The sequence below is a fragment of the Bubalus bubalis genome, chromosome 9 (genome assembly GCF_019923935.1).
Source record: "Bubalus bubalis isolate 160015118507 breed Murrah chromosome 9, NDDB_SH_1, whole genome shotgun sequence".
Lineage (NCBI taxonomy): Eukaryota > Metazoa > Chordata > Mammalia > Artiodactyla > Bovidae > Bubalus > Bubalus bubalis.
The window spans coordinates 78503827-78520185 of record NC_059165.1 but is presented as its reverse complement, the minus strand read 5'-3'; positions in this window follow the sequence as shown (position 1 = coordinate 78520185).

Here is a 16359-nt window from a genome sequence, read left to right as displayed (position 1 = left end):
TGTGGAGGAAAAAAAAAAGTTTGTCCTTTCCTCCTCCAGAATTCTAGACCCTTATCTCCACTTTGAGAGCCCCAGACCCCTTTCTCCTCTTTGGGGACCCTGGACTTCTTATCAATCTGCCTAGGAATTGACTCACTCATCAAGTTGAGCAAGCTTACTTGAGAAGAAAAACTAACAAAAAATTGATAATTTGTCCCTTTTGTTCATAATAGCAATCAAATGTGGGTAAATGAGAATGCTGCATGTAAATATATAAAATGCATGTTCTGCTTTCCAATAACTACTATTTTTTAAGCCATTAAAAACCTCATCTTTCATATAGAATTTTTGTTTTCCAGTAAGTCCAATCTTTGTATTTTGAGCCAAGAAATTTTGCTAGTTATGTGATTATACAAAAACGGAAAAGAAAATAGTTTTAAAATGACTCCAAGGTTTTAGGCTAAATAACTAGTGGAATGTTTATATTGTTTTAAAAAATAAGGTGAGAAACAAGCTGTTGAAAAGAAAATATGAGTTAAGTTTTGAAATAAAGAGTTTGAAGTGATGGTGTTACACCCTTACATAAATTTATGCACAAAATAAATATGGAACTACTGTTTCAGTAAGAGGCTTCGGTTTATCATTATAAAGTAGGAAAAACTATATAAACTATAGTTTATAGTATAAAAACTATAGTATACAGTAGTATAAACTATAAAGTAAGCTCAGACTTAATGCATGATCTGTTTACCAAGAAGGAGAATACAGAAAAGGAATAGCTGTAATTCAAAAACTCAGCTTAGTGTTTGCATGTAATTAAAGATTGAGATCTGGAGCCAGCAAGAGGAAAAAAAAAATTGTATCTAGAGAAAAAGCAGAAAACAATATCATTATTGTTTTAATTAATATTAACAATATTGTTTAAATTAATATTAATGCATAATATTAAACTATTCTGTCCCCACTATTCAAAAATAATACAATGAACTCACTATCAACAGAACATATACTTTCAATAATTTGTTTTATTCTCTTGGTCATGGGGAATACATACTCATTTTCACTCATGATTCAAAAGCAAGACTCAAAAAAGATGCGCTAGATTAGAAGTGAAGGTGAGGTCTAGGGTAGAAATAAACCATCTGGCTTTATTATCCCCACATTGGTTTGGTTCTGCAATTGCTGACTAAATATTCAGTTTATGGACTGTACAGAACAGGAGCAACAGACACAGTGGCTAGTCTAAAGACATCACAAGCTCATGCAGGAAGGAGACATGAGGTCATATTGTTTCTACAGTAGGATGAAGCACTATATTAGAAGGGCTGAAATTAGGGGCACGAAAGTTAAGTTGGGATATGAGCAAATGATTAAAGTGTCTTACACTGTATGAGGAAGACTTTTTAAAAGGAAGAACTAGAACTGAGCATGAAGGACGTGTGGAGAAGAATGCATGGATGTTTTAATCACTTCCTATCCGTGCATTTAGTGAAGAAGGGATACACCCCCTAGGGTGACAGGGATGACCAAATACGCAATATCCAACAGTGCACAGAAGAAACAGCAGGTTGGGCTAAGTCACTTCAGTTGTGTCCAATTCTTTGTTACCCCATAGACTGTAGCCCCCCCAGGCTCCGCTGTTGATGGGATTTCTCCAAGGAAGAACACTGAAGTGGGTTGCTATTTCCTCCTCCAAGGGATCTTCCCCACCCAGAGACAGAACCTCTGTTTCCTGTGGTTCCTGCTTTGCAGGCAGATTCTTTACCGCTTGAGCCACCAGGGAAGATCATCAGCAATGGGTTAGTAATCACATGTACTTAGAACTTCGGGGAAAGGATACAAACCATGTGTTTGTATGCCCATGTGTGTCCCAACCATGTGCATATCCTGGAGCCACACAAGGGTTACATTTGGGAACAGAGTGAATGACTGGGAGCTGTGGAAGGCAGGCTTTGTGGCATCAAGAGGGTGAGGGGACCCCTGGCTCCTGTGGCAAGGTACGGTTGATTTATTTGGATAGTTCTGAGGGTTGGCAGAAAACTTAACCCCACTGCTTTGGAATAAGTAAAAATTGTGCCCAATCTCTTTGATAAGGAGGTTGTCTTTACAGGTAGGGGCATAATGGAGAGATGAACATGTAGTTAGGCCATCTGAGACCCCCTCCTGGATTCACCAGATGTCAAGGCAGCACATAAAATTGAGTCTCATCTCTTGTCCTTACATTACTATAGAGAGAGAAAACAGAATCACAATGTGGTGATGGAAACATGCATGACCAGTGCATGAAAGACCGAGGCAGTGCCATCTGACATATATTTTAGGAAAACCCAAAGAACAGTGGAGCAAAAGAATGTGGTAAGACAATATTATTCCTGACAGCCTCAGTGATAGGTATGAATTTTCTGTCAGGGATTTAACACCTTGTTCATCTTTATTGAGGAATAAAATTTCTTCAAATAATTTTAACCAATTTTTTTGTGCTGGTATTCAAGTAAACAGTTGGCATCTTAATTACAGCCCAGAGTAAGCTTTACATTTTATAAAGTGATATCAAATTAGTCTATGATCAATAGGGGCTTCCCAGATGGCACAGTGGTGAAGAATCTGCCTGCCAATGCAGGAGATATAAAAAGTAGGGGTTTGACTTCTGGGTCAGGAAGATCCCCTGGAGAAGGAAATGGCAACCCACTCTAGTATTCTTGCCTAGAAAATTCCATGGACTGAAGACCCTTGCAGTCTACAGTACCTGAGGTTGCAAAGAGGTGGAAGCGACTAGCACATACATGATGATATACTTTAACTTAGTATTTCTTTACATAATTATCAAAATACATACATTAGCTTATCTTTTCATTCAACTGATCTGAATTTATGAGTTTATTGTACTATAACACCTACATAGCTCAAATTAAAGATTATAATATTAGTGTCTCAGAAATTCTGATTTAAATAAAAACAATTTTCTATATTACCTAGGTTTATTCATAATGCAATTCTAACCAATGTCAAATTAAATTACCTAAAAATCTAATTTGATTTTCTTTGTCTAAAACTATGAGTCAGAAAATATTTTTTGCAAAAGATTATATTGGATTGGGCTTCCCAGTTGGCACTAGTGGAAAAGAACCTGCCTGCCAATGTAGGAGACATAAGAGATGTGGGTTCAATCCCTGGGTTGGGAAGATCCCCCGGAGGAGGACACGGCAACCCACTCCAGTATTCTTGCCTGGAGAATCCCATGGACAGAGGAGCTTGGCAGGCTACAGTCCATAGGGTCACACAGAGTCGGACACGACCGATATGATTACAATCAATTCTTAGGAATACTCTTTACTAAGAAAAAAAAAATCTACATATAGTGTTACTACATTTGGTGTGCTTCTCTGACAGCTGTGAAGATGAATAATATCCTCATGGCTTCTCTATACTGGGGCATATCTGCTCCTGATTGACTCCAGGGGTGAGACAATAGTACTGATTCCTGTCAGATGTTCCAGAAAGCAATTCTGAGCACTGAGGAGCCTGTCCTTTCATCCAGGCCTGTCTGGAGAGCACATAGAAAAGATTAATACAAGGCAGGGGAAGACAGCAGAATGCTCAAGGATCCTCAGGGAGTGCGAGGGGGCTTGCCTCACTTGCTGTGTCATTTAGCTACTGCAGGAAGCCAGGCCTTGTCATCTTGGAAAAAGTGTCTCACTCCACAGCAACAGAATTATAAACTCCCTGCCATTCTCAATAATAGGAAGAGTGAGTGGTTGAGAGGCTGCTCTTTAATCTGATAGACATCACCACCTGTTATTTACCTAATGCCAAAGGAACTCTCTAGTCCATGTCTTTAAAAGCCCTTGAGGGCTGGTTTACAGTGACTGGAGTGACAAATTTATTCTGTTAGTAACAGACCCTGGACACCTGGAAAGTGCCTTTGGAAAAGTGTGAGGGACTCTAGTGAGCCAGCCTTTTCCTTGCAAAGGTAGAATTAAATTTCAAGATATATCTTTTTTTTTTTTTTTTTTTCTGTTAATAGATGATGTGATCATCATCTGTAAAGTACATTTAGTCATTGAGGAGTTCCATTACTACATTTCTCATTAAAAATAGTACTCTATGTGTAGTGTGTATGTAAACCTTATTTTTTGTGCTAAATAGAAAGTTTCAATATCCATGCTCTAGTACTCTTGCCTTGAAAATCCCATGGACGGAGGAGCCTGGTGGGCTGCAGTCCATGGGGTCGCTAAGAGTCGGACACGACTGAGTGACTTCACTTTCAGTTTTCACTTTCATGCATTGGAGAAGGAAATGGCAACCCATTCCAGTGGTCTTGCCTGGAGAATCCCAGGGACAGGGGAGCCTGGTGGGCTGCCGTCTATGGGATCGCACCGAGTCGGACACGACTGAAGCGACTAAGCAGCAGCAGCAGCAGCAGAATCATGAGAAGAAAAAAACAAACAAACAAACTCTGAAGATATATTTTTAAGATGCCCCATGTATTTAATAAAATATGTCCTATGTGTTGTAAATTATATTTTCAGATCTTCTCTAGTCAAATCCTCTCTGCTCCATATCAAAGCAGTGAAATCATTTTGAAGAAGCCAAGTCCTTGACATAACTTGAAACATTATCTTAATGCTCACAGATAAAATCCTTAGATACTCAGCCTTTTAAGTTTAGTATTAAAGGCTCGCTTTGTCTCTGACTAAATAAGAAACCTAAGTTCATTTTTACAAAAGATACATATCTGCAAGAAATTCATTTAAAATATGTAAAACTCATTTAAAATATATTAAAATATTTTTTAAAATTATCACCCCCAGGCCAGGCCTCATCTTTAGCCAGTGTCAGTTAATTCTACCCACTCACTCAGCTGAGAATCTGTAATACTTTTAGTTTCCATTTGATTCTAATTTACTAGTCACAGAAAATAATGGCAAAATACAATAACTACAACATTATCCACTTATATCCACTTATATCACTTCTTATGCAGCAGAGACCATTAGCTTAAAAAGAGCATTTTGTATTTAAAAGCATATGTAAGGGTAGATTTGCATATGGAAGAGCTCATGGGCTCTACCCTTGACTTATTCATATTATCAGCTCCTGGCCTCCTCTTTGGCCAATGCCAATTAATTCTACCCATATACTCAGCTAAGAATCTGTGATGGTAAGAGAACTAAAGTAAGACAAAGGGACTTTGGAGAAGAAAAATGTCTGGTAAGAAAGCGGATGGTCTCCCTGCACAGTGAATGATAGTTCTCCTTCTCCAGCTTCTCCTTGAAACTTTCAGAAAAGCCAATATAAGGAATTTGGAATTGACAGGCACACACTGCTATATTTACAGATAAACAAGGACCTACTGTAAAAAAATAAATAAAAAATTTAAAAGACAAAATTCAGAAGCTTTTTCCATAAATGTTATGTACGAGATATAGCTGAAAGATGTTCTCAAAATAGCTATAGGCTGAGACAAAAATATCAAAAATATTTTTTACAATGCATGATTGAATTGGTGGGCAACTAAGAGAAATACTAGAGTACTGAAACCATGAGAAAATAGGAACTCCAAGCCAGCAGTGGAGTTAGCATTCATTCCAGAGAACCTAGGATTTGGACTTAATAGGACTAAAACCTTACCATAAGCCAGGAAATAGACTCTGACACACTCAAGAAAGTTTGCCCAGCTAAAGAATTCATGATGACGCACAGATCTGCAGAGATAACTATGTCATGGAGTGAAATCAAAGTCAATTTACAGATAATGGATATACTCACTTGTTTCAGATTTAGCCTGAATGCTGCTGCTGCTGCTGCTAAGTCGCTTCAGTCGTGTCCGACTCTGTGTGACCCCATAGATGGCAGCCCACCAGGCTCCCCCACCCCTGGGATTCTCCAGGCAAGAACACTGGAGTGGGTTGCTATTTCCTTCTCCAATGCATAAAAGTGAAAGTGAAGTCGTTCAGTCGTGTCTGACTCTTCGCAACCCCATGGACTGCAGCCTACCAGGCTCCTCCGTCCATGGGATTTTCCAGGCAAGAGTGCTAGAGTGGGGTGCCCCTGCCTTCTCCTTAGCCTGAATACAGCACAGCAAATGGGAAAAAAAAAATGTAACCACAAATTCACTAGCATTCTCTTAGGAGCTAAAATTCTCTTCATATGTATTTAAAGCAACAGAAACAACACAAGTCAAAAGAGAATAATAAAAGCCAATACAGAAAGGATGGAACAATTTCAACTGATCTATGTTGGCAGTGTCCTTAGGTAGTTGGCAGAAATGCAAATCACATTTGGAGAAATGGACCTTGAATCCTAAAACAATCTGCACATATTAAGTTTGAGACCAGATAAGTTCAGATCATGAGCTCAGTTCAGTTCAGTTGCTCAGTTGTGTCCGACTCTTCACTATCCCATGGACCACAGCACACCAGGCTTCCCTGTCCATCACCAACTCCCAGAGTCTACTTAAACTCATCTCCATTGAGTTGGTGATGCCATCCAACCATCTCATCCTCTGTCGTCCCCTTCTCCTCCTGCCTTCAATCTTTCCCAGCATCAGTGTCTTTTCAAATGAGTCAGCTCTTTGCATCAGGTGGCCAAAGTATTGGAATTTCGGCTTCAACATCAGTCCTTCCAATGAACACTCAGGACTGATCTCCTTTAGGATGGACCGGTTGGATCTCCTTGCAGTCCAAGGGACTCTCAGAAACTGTCAAAAATTAGTAAACACGTGAAGAAACACAGCTGACACAATATTAGCAAAACAAATATCAGATTTTTATGTAGGAAACTGCACATATATTGAAATGATCAGATGTATCTTTTAAAAGACTTTTACATATGGTAAGAAAAATAAAAGATTCAGAATGTTTGTATTGCACCAAAAGAATAAGCATCAAAAATAAGCAATCTAATTTGAGAAAGAACCCAAAGGAAATTGTAAAAATTAAATATGTAATATTTAAATTAGAAATCCAATGAACTAGGAAGTAGCACAGGACAAGCAACTTAGAATACCTGTGAATTTCTTAACAAATCTGAAATTATCCAGATAAAGGCACAAAGAGAGATGAAACTGAATAAGAGAAGGAAAATGATCTGAGATAAAGTTTGAGACATCTACCATATGTCTAATAAGGTCTTCAGAAGGGAAAATAAAAAGGATGGGAACGAAGTGATATTTAGAATAATATCTGAAATATGCTTAGAATTGCTGAAAGACATCCAGCCTTAGATTTGGTAAGTCTGCTAAATCCCAAATGAGATAATAAAAACCTAGTTTGAAATAAAACCAAAAGCACTAAATGTAGAGAGAAAACATTAAATTCTATCAGAAAGACAATCTACAAAATGAGAAGTTGGCTAATACAGATATTCTAAAGTAAAACAGAAAGCTATCATACACAGGACTGCCACCTCAAATACAATTTTCAGTACAAAACTACATTCCCAGTGAAGCAATTTCAGAAATGAAAATAAGGTAACTACATCTTTAGACCAACAAAAGTTAAGGAAGTTTACTACCAAGAGATCCCAGCTAAAAGAGGTTCCAAATTTGTAAAGAAGAAAAATCAGGAGGAGGAGCTAAGATGGCGGAGGAGTAGGACGAGGAGAACACTTTCTCCCCCACAAATTCATCAAAAGAACATTTAAACGCTGAGTAAATGCCACAAAACAACTTCTGAATGCTGGCAGAGAACATCAGGCACCCAGAAAAGCAACCCAAGTCTTCGAAAGGAGGTAGGAAAAAAATATAAAAGACAAAAAAAGAGACAAATGAGGGAGGGACGGAGTTCCGTCCCGGGAAGGGAGTCTTAAAAAGAGAGAGGTTTCCAAACACCAGGAAACCTTCTCACTGCCAAATCTGTGCTGAGCCTTGGAAGCACAGAGGGCAACATAACAGGGAGGAAAAATAAATAAACAATTAAAACCTGCACATTGCGAGCCCTGTGGTAACTCACCCAGCGGAGAAGCAGCGCAGAGGCCTGCATCCGCCATTAGCAAGCGGGGGCTGGGCAGGGAGGTGCGGCGCGGGCTGCATCGCAAGGATCTGGCCTGAATATCCCGAGAGCTATCTGAGTGAAATAATTTGGGCTAGCAAACCAGACTGTGGGATATCTACCACGCGAAAAGCCAGCCCTATCCTAAGACACCGCCAGGCCCGCACATGGAACAAAGGACTGAACAGAGATAGCCGGCTGCAGACCTTCTCCCTCTGGTGACAGGCAGCCAGAGCCGGAAGGGGGCAATCGCAGCCCCAGAGAGACATTATCTATAAAACTGTAAGCAGGCTTCTTTGCTAACTAAAACTTCTTGGGGGTCTGGACGGTCAACATCTGCCTGAGAAGGTGCGCCGGTTGCACTCCTAAATAACCGAGCAGCGGGGAGGCGATAAGTTGCAGCAATTGTGTGCACCAAACACCTCATCACCTGAGCTGCTCGGATCTGGGAAGAGCACAAAACGCAGGCCCAACTGAGAGTCTGCGCCCCTGAGGAATACCCGAGTGCCTGAACCTGAGCGGCTTGGACCTGAGAACTGCAGGCAGCCCAGGGCTGGCCTCGGATGGTTCCCTGCGGAGCAACATAGAGCCTGAGCAGCGTGGGCAGGGAGGCTGCACGCGCCGTGAACAGGGTGGGCAGACCCAGTGTGGCTGAGGCACTGCGAGCACACGCCAGTGTTGTTTGTTTGCAGCATCCCTCCCTACCTCCCCACAGCGCGACTGAACAAGTGAGCCTAAAAAAAAAAGTGTCCTCCATCGTCCCCTTTGTGTCAGGGCAGAAACCAGACACTGAAGAGACCAGCAAACAGAAGAAGCTATAACAGAGGGAACTGCCTTGGAAGCTACAGGCAATAGATTAAAACCCTGTGGTTACTACCAACTACATAGGAAGGGGCCTATAGATCTTGAGAAATATGTCAGACCAAGGAACTAGCCAAAAATGAACTGAACCCACAATACTCGCAACAAAACCGGAGAAAGTCCTAGATATATTTTTATGATCATTCTTTCTTTCTCTTTATTTTTATTTTTAATTAAAAAAAATTTTAAGTCCTCTATTATTCCTTTAATTTTCACTTTTATAACCGATTACTTTGCAAAAAAAAAAAAAAAAGAGAGAGAGAGAGAGAAAGAAGACGACCCTATTCTTTTTATTAAAGCAAACTTCATATATATGTTTTTTATAATTTTTTGACCATGTTTTTTTTTCTTTTTTTTCCCTTCTTTTCTTTAACATTGTATTTTTGAAATTCCAAACTCTACTCTAGATTTTTAATTTTAGCTTTTTGGTATTTGTTATCAATTTTGTACCTATAGTTTTTTGTTTTTTTTTATAATTTCTGTGACTCTTTTTCAATTTTTCTTTTTCTCTGTTTCTTTCTCTTCTTCTTTTAAATAACATTGTATATCTGAAATTCCAAAGTCTACTCTAGATTTTTAATTTATGCTTTTTGGTATTGGTTATCAATTTTGTACCTGTATTTTCTTTATAATTTAAGTGACTTTGTTTGTTCTTGTTTGTTTGTTTTTCTCTCTCTTTTTCTTCTTCTTTTTTTAACACTGTATTTTTGAAATTCCAAACTCTACTCTAGATTTTTAACTTTTGCTTTTTGGTATTAGTTATCAATTTTGTACCTATATTTTCTTTATAATTTTTGCAACCTTGTTTGGTTTTGTTTGTTCGTTTTTTCTCTCTTTCTTTTCCTTCTTCTTTTCTTTAACATCGTATTTTTGAAATTCCAAACTCTACTCTAGATTTTTAATTTTTGCTTTTATGTATTTGTTACCAATTTTGTACCTTTAAGAACCCAATCTTCAGTACCCATTTTTCACTAGGGAGCGAGATTATTGGCTTGACTGCTCTCTCTCCCTTTGGACTCTCCTTTTTCTCCACCAGGTCGCCTGTGTTGCCTCCCTAACCCCTCTCTACTCTACCCAACTCTGTGAATTTCTGAGTGTTCCAGACAGTGGAGAACACTTAGGGAACTGATTACTGGCTGGATCTGTCTCCCTCCTTTTCATTCCCCCCTTTTATCCTCTTGGCCACCTCTGTCACCTTCCTCCTTCTTCTCTTGTCTATATAACTCCATGAACAACTCTAAGCAGTCCAGTTGTGGAGTGCACATAAGGAAGAGATTACTGGCTAGCCCACTCTCTCCTCTATTGATCCCACCTCATCTCAGTCGGGTCACCTCTAACTCCCTCCTCCCTCTTCTCTTCTCCATGAAACGTGGTGAACCTCTCTGGGTGACCCTCACGGTAGAGAAACTTTTCATCTTTAACGTAGATGTTTTATCAATGGTGCTGTATAGAAGGAGAAGCTTTGAAACTACTGTAAAAATAAGACCGATAACTGGAAGCAGGAGGCTTAAGTCCAAACCCTGACTCCAGGGAGCTCCTGACTCCAAGGAACATTAATTGACAGGAGCTCATCAAATGCCTCCATACCTGCACTGAAACCAAGCACCACACAAGGGCCAACACGTTTCAGGGCAAGACATTAAAAGCAAACTCTCCAGCAACAAGGAACACAGCCCTGAGCTCCAAGATACAGGCAGCCCAAAGTCACCCCAAAACTATATACATCCCATAACTCATTACTGGACATTTCATTGCACTCCAGAGAGAAGAAATACAGCTCCACCCACCAGAACACCGACACAAGCTTCCCTAACCAAGAAACCTTGACAAGCCACCTGTACAAACCCACACAGAGCGAGGAAATGCCACAATAAAGAGAACTCCACAAACTGCCAGAATACAGAAAGGACACCCCAAACTCAGCAATTTAAACAAAATGAAGAGACAGAGGAATACCCAGCAGATAAAGGAACAGGATAAAAGCCCACCAAACCAAACAAAAGAGGAAGAGATAGGGAATCTACCTGATAAAGAATTCCGAATAATGATAGTGAAATTGATCCAAAATCATGAAATCAAAATGGAATCACAGATAAATAGCCTGGAGACAAAGATTGAGAAGATGCAAGAAAGGTTTAACAAGGACCTAGAAGAAATAAAAGAGAGTCAATATATAATGAATAATGCAATAAATGAAATTAAAAACCCTCTGGAGGCAACAAATAGTAGAATAACAGAGGCAGAAGATAGGATTAGTGAATTAGAAGATAGAATGGTAGAAATAAATGAATCAGAGAGGATAAAAGAAAAACGAATTAAAAGAAATGAGGACAATCTCAGAGACCTCCAGGACAATATTAAATGCTACAACATTTGAACCATAGGGGTCCCAGAAGAAGAAGACAAAAAGAAAGACCATGAGAAAATACTTGAGGAGATAATAGTTGAAAACTTCCCTAAAATGGGGAAGGAAATAATCACCCAAGTCCAAGAAACCCAGAGAGTCCCAAACAGGATAAACCCAAGGCGAAACACCCCAAGACACATATTAATCAAATTAACAAAGATCAAACAAAAAGAAAAAATATTAAAAGCAGCAAGGGAAAAACAACAAATAACACAAAAGGGAATTCCCATAAGGATAACAGCTGATCTTTCAATAGAAACTCTTCAAGCCAGGAGGGAATGGCAAGACATACTTAAAATGATGAAAGAAAAAAACCTACAGCCCAGATTATTGTACCCAGCAAGGATCTCATTCAAATATGAAGGAGAAATCAAAAGCTTTTCAGACAAGCAAAAGCTGAGAGAATTCAGCACCACCAAACCAGCTCTCCAACAAATACTAAAGGATATTCTCTAGACAGGAAACACAAAAACAGTGTATAAAATCGAACCCAAAACAATAAAGTAAATGGCAACGGGGTCATACTTATCAGTAATTACCTTAAACGTAAATGGGTTGAATGCCCCAACCAAAAGACAAAGACTGGCTGAATGGATACAAAAACAAGACCCCTACATATGTTGTCTGCAAGAGACCCACCTCAAAACAGGGGACACATACAGACTGAAAGTGAAGGGCTGGAAAAAGATTTTCCATGCAAATAGGGACCAAAAGAAAGCAGGAGTAGCAATACTTATATCAGATAAAATAGACTTTAAAACAAAGGCTGTGAAAAGAGACAAAGATGGTCACTACATAATGATCAAAGGATCAATCCAAGAAGAAGATATAACAATTATAAATATATATGCACCCAACACGGGAGTGCCGCAATATGTAAGACAAACGCTAACAAGTATGAAAGGAGAAATTAACAATAACACAATAATAGTGGGAGACTTTAATACCCCACTCACATCTATGGATAGATCAACTAAACAGAAAATTAACAAGGAAACACAAACTTTAAACGATACAATAGACCAGTTAGACCTAATTGATATCTATAGGACATTTCATCCCAAAACAATGAATTTCACCTTTTTCTCAAGCGCACATGGAAACTTCTCCAGGATAGATCACATCCTGGGCCATAAAGCTAGCCTTGGTAAATTCCAAAAAATAGAAATCATTCCAAGCATCTTTTCTGACCACAATGCAGTAAGATTAGATCTCAATTACAGGAGAAAAACTATTAAAAATTCCAACATATGGAGGCTGAACAACATGATGCTGAATAACCAACAAATCACAGAAGAAATAAAAAAGAAATCAAAATTTGCATAGAAATGAATGAAAATGAAAACACAACAACCCAAAACCTGTGGGACACTTTAAAAGCAGTCCTAAGGGGAAAGTTCATAGCAATACAGGCATACCTCAAGAAACAAGAAAAAAGTCAAATAAATAACCTAACCCTACACCTAAAGCAACTAGAAAAGGAAGAAATGAAGAACCCCAGGGTTAGTAGAAGGAAAGAAATCTTAAAACTTAGAGCAGAAATAAATGCAAAAGAAACAAAAGAGACCATAGCAAAAATCAACAAAACCAAAAGCTGGTTCTTTGAAAGGATAAATAAAATTGACAAACCATTAGCCAGACTCATCAAGAAACAAAGGGAGAAAAATCAAATCAATAAAATTAGAAATGAAAATGGAGAGATCACAACAGACAACACAGAAATACAAAGGATCATAAGAGACTACTATCAACAATTATATGCCAATAAAATGGAAAACGTGGAAGAAATGGACAAATTCTTAGAAAACTACAACTTTCCAAACCTCGACCAGGAAGAAATAGAAAATCTTAACAGACCCATCACAAGCACAGAAATTGAAACTGTAATCAAAAATCTTCCAGCAAACAAAAGCCCAGGTCCAGACAGCTTCACAGCTGAATTCTACCAAAAATTTAGAGAAGAGCTAACACCTATCCTGCTCAAACTCTTCCAGAAAATTGCAGAGGATGGTAAACTTCCAAACTCATTCTATGAGGCCACCATCACCCTAATATCAAAACCTGACAAAGATCCCACACAAAAAGAAAACTACAGGCCAATATCACTGATGAACATAGATGCAAAAATCCTTAACAAAATTCTAGCAATCAGAATCCAACAACACATTAAAAAGATCATACACCATGACCAAGTGGGCTTTATCCCAGGGATGCAAGGATTCTTCAATATCCACAAATCAATCAATGTAGTACACCACATTAACAAATTGAAAAATAAAAACCATATGATTATCTCAATAGATGCAGAGAAAGCCTTTGACAAAATTCAACATCCATTTATGATCAAAACTCTCCAGAAAGCAAGAATAGAAGGAACATACCTCAACATAATAAAAGCTATATATGACAAACCCACAGCAAACATTATCCTCAATGGTGAAAAATTGAAAGCATTTCCTCTAAAGTCAGGAACAAGACAAGGGTGCCCATTTTCACCATTACTATTCAACATAGTTTTGGAAGTTTTGGCCACAGCAATCAGAGCAGAAAAAGAAATAAAAGGAATCCAAAATGGAAAAGAAGAAGTAAAACTCTCACTATTTGCAGATGACATGATCTTCTACATAGAAAACCCTAAAGACTCCACCAGAAAATTACTAGAACTAATCAATGACTATAGTAAAGTTGCAGGATATAAAATCAACACCCAGAAATCCCTTGCATTCCTATACACTAATAATGAGAAAACAGAAAGAGAAATTAAGGAAACAATTCCATTCACCTATGCAACGGAAAGAATAAAATACTTAGGAATATATCTACCTAAAGAAACTAAAGACCTATATATAGAAAACTATAAAACACTGGTGAAAGAAATCAAAGAGGACACTAATAGATGGAGAAATATACCATGTTCATGGATTGGAAGAATCAATATAGTGAAAATGAGCATACTACCCAAAGCAATTTACAGATTCAATGCAATCCCTATCAAGCTACCAACGGTATTCTTCACAGAGCTAGAACACACAATAATTTCACAATTTGTATGGAAATACAAAAAACCTCGAATAGCCAAAGAGATCTTGAGAAAGAAGAATGGAACTGGAGGAATCAACCTGCCTGACTTCAGGCTCTATTACAAAGCCACAGTTATCAAGACAGTATGGTACTGGCACAAAGACAGAAATATAGATCAATGGAACAAAATAGAAAGCCCAGAGATAAATCCTCGCACATATGGACACCTTATCTTTGACAAAGGAGGTAAGAATATACAATGTATTAAAGACTATCTCTTTAACAAGTGGTGCTGGGAAAACTGGTCAACCACTTGTAAAAGAATGAAGCTAGAACACTTTCTAACACCATACACAAAAATAAACTCAAAATGGATTAAAGATCTTAACGTAAGACCAGAAACTATAAAACTCCTAGAGGAGAACATAGGCAAAACACTCTCCGACATACATCACAGCAGGATCCTCTCTGACCCACCTCCCAGAATATTGGAAATAAAAACAAAAATAAACAAATGGGACCTAATTAAACTTAAAAGCTTCTGCACAACAAAGGAAACTATTAGCAAGGTGAAAAGACAGCCTTCAGAATGGGAGAAAATAATAGCAAATGAAGCAACTGACAAGCAACTAATCTCAAAAATATACAAGCAACTCCTACTGCTCAACTCCAGAAAAATAAATGACCCAATCAAAAAACCGGCCAAAGAACTAAACAGACATTTCTCCAAAGAAGACATACAGATGGCTAACAAACACATGAAAAGATGCTCAACATCACTCATTATCAGAGAAATGCAAATCAAAACCACTATGAGGTATCATTTCACACCAGTCAGAATGGCTGCGATCCAAAAGTCTACAAGCAATAAATGCTGGAGAGGGTGTGGAAAAAGGGAACCCTCTTACACTGTTGGTGGGAATGCAAACTAGTACAGCCACTATGGAGAACAGTGTGGAGATTCCTTAAAAAACTGGAAATAGACCTGCCTTATGATCCAGCAATCCCACTGCTGGGCATACACACTGAGGAAACCAGAAGGGAAAGAGACACGTGTACTCCAATGTTCATCGCAGCACTGTTTATAATAGCCAGGACATGGAAGCAACCTAGATGTCCATCAGCAGATGAATGGATAAGAAAGCTGTGGTACATATACACAATGGAGTATTTCTCAGCCATTAAAAAGACTACATTTGAATCAGTTCTACTGAGGTGGATGAAACTGGAGCCTATTATACAGAGTGAAGTAAGCCAGAAAGAAAAACACCAATACAGTATACTAATGCATATATATGGAATTTAGAAAGATGGTAACAATAACCCTGTATGCCAGACAGCAAAAGAGACACTGATGTATAAATCAGTCTTATGGACTCTGTGGGAGAGGGAGAGGGTGGGGAGATTTGGGAGAATGGCATTGAAACTTGTATAATATCATGTATGAAACGAGTCACCAGTCCAGGTTCGATGCACGATACTGGATGCTTGGGGCTGGTGCACTTGGACGACTCAGAGGGAGGGTATGGGGAGGGAGGAGGGAAGAGGGTTCAGGATGGGGAACACAGGTATACCTGTGTCTGATTCATTTCGATATTTGGCAAAACTAATACAATATTGTAAAGTTTAAAAATAAAATAAAATTGAACTAGAAAAAATAAATAAATAAATAATAAAACAAGGAAAAAAAAAAAGAAAAATCATTTGATAAAGTTATGAGACATAGAAAGAGCCAAAAAACTATATCCAAGGAAACTGACAGTAAAGGATATTTTAAAAGCAAGACAGAAGTAAAATATAAAATAAGCATTCTTAGACAAAAGTCTATTATAGATTAAATAAAACAAGTGAGTGATCAGAGTTAAAGCTTTCATAGGGTGTATATATTTTAAGATTTTAAATATATTGATCAAATTGAGACATGGTTAAGTGTCTAACTTAAAAAACTAAATTAAAATTCGTAGTTAAATCTAAACTTAATTAAAATTGATAACATTTGCTTTATTATTCAAAATAATGATTTTAGATATCACAGAAGCAAAGAATAATATTTGCAGACAGTTTTTATTAAGAGTAGCATTCATATATTGATGCTTTTAA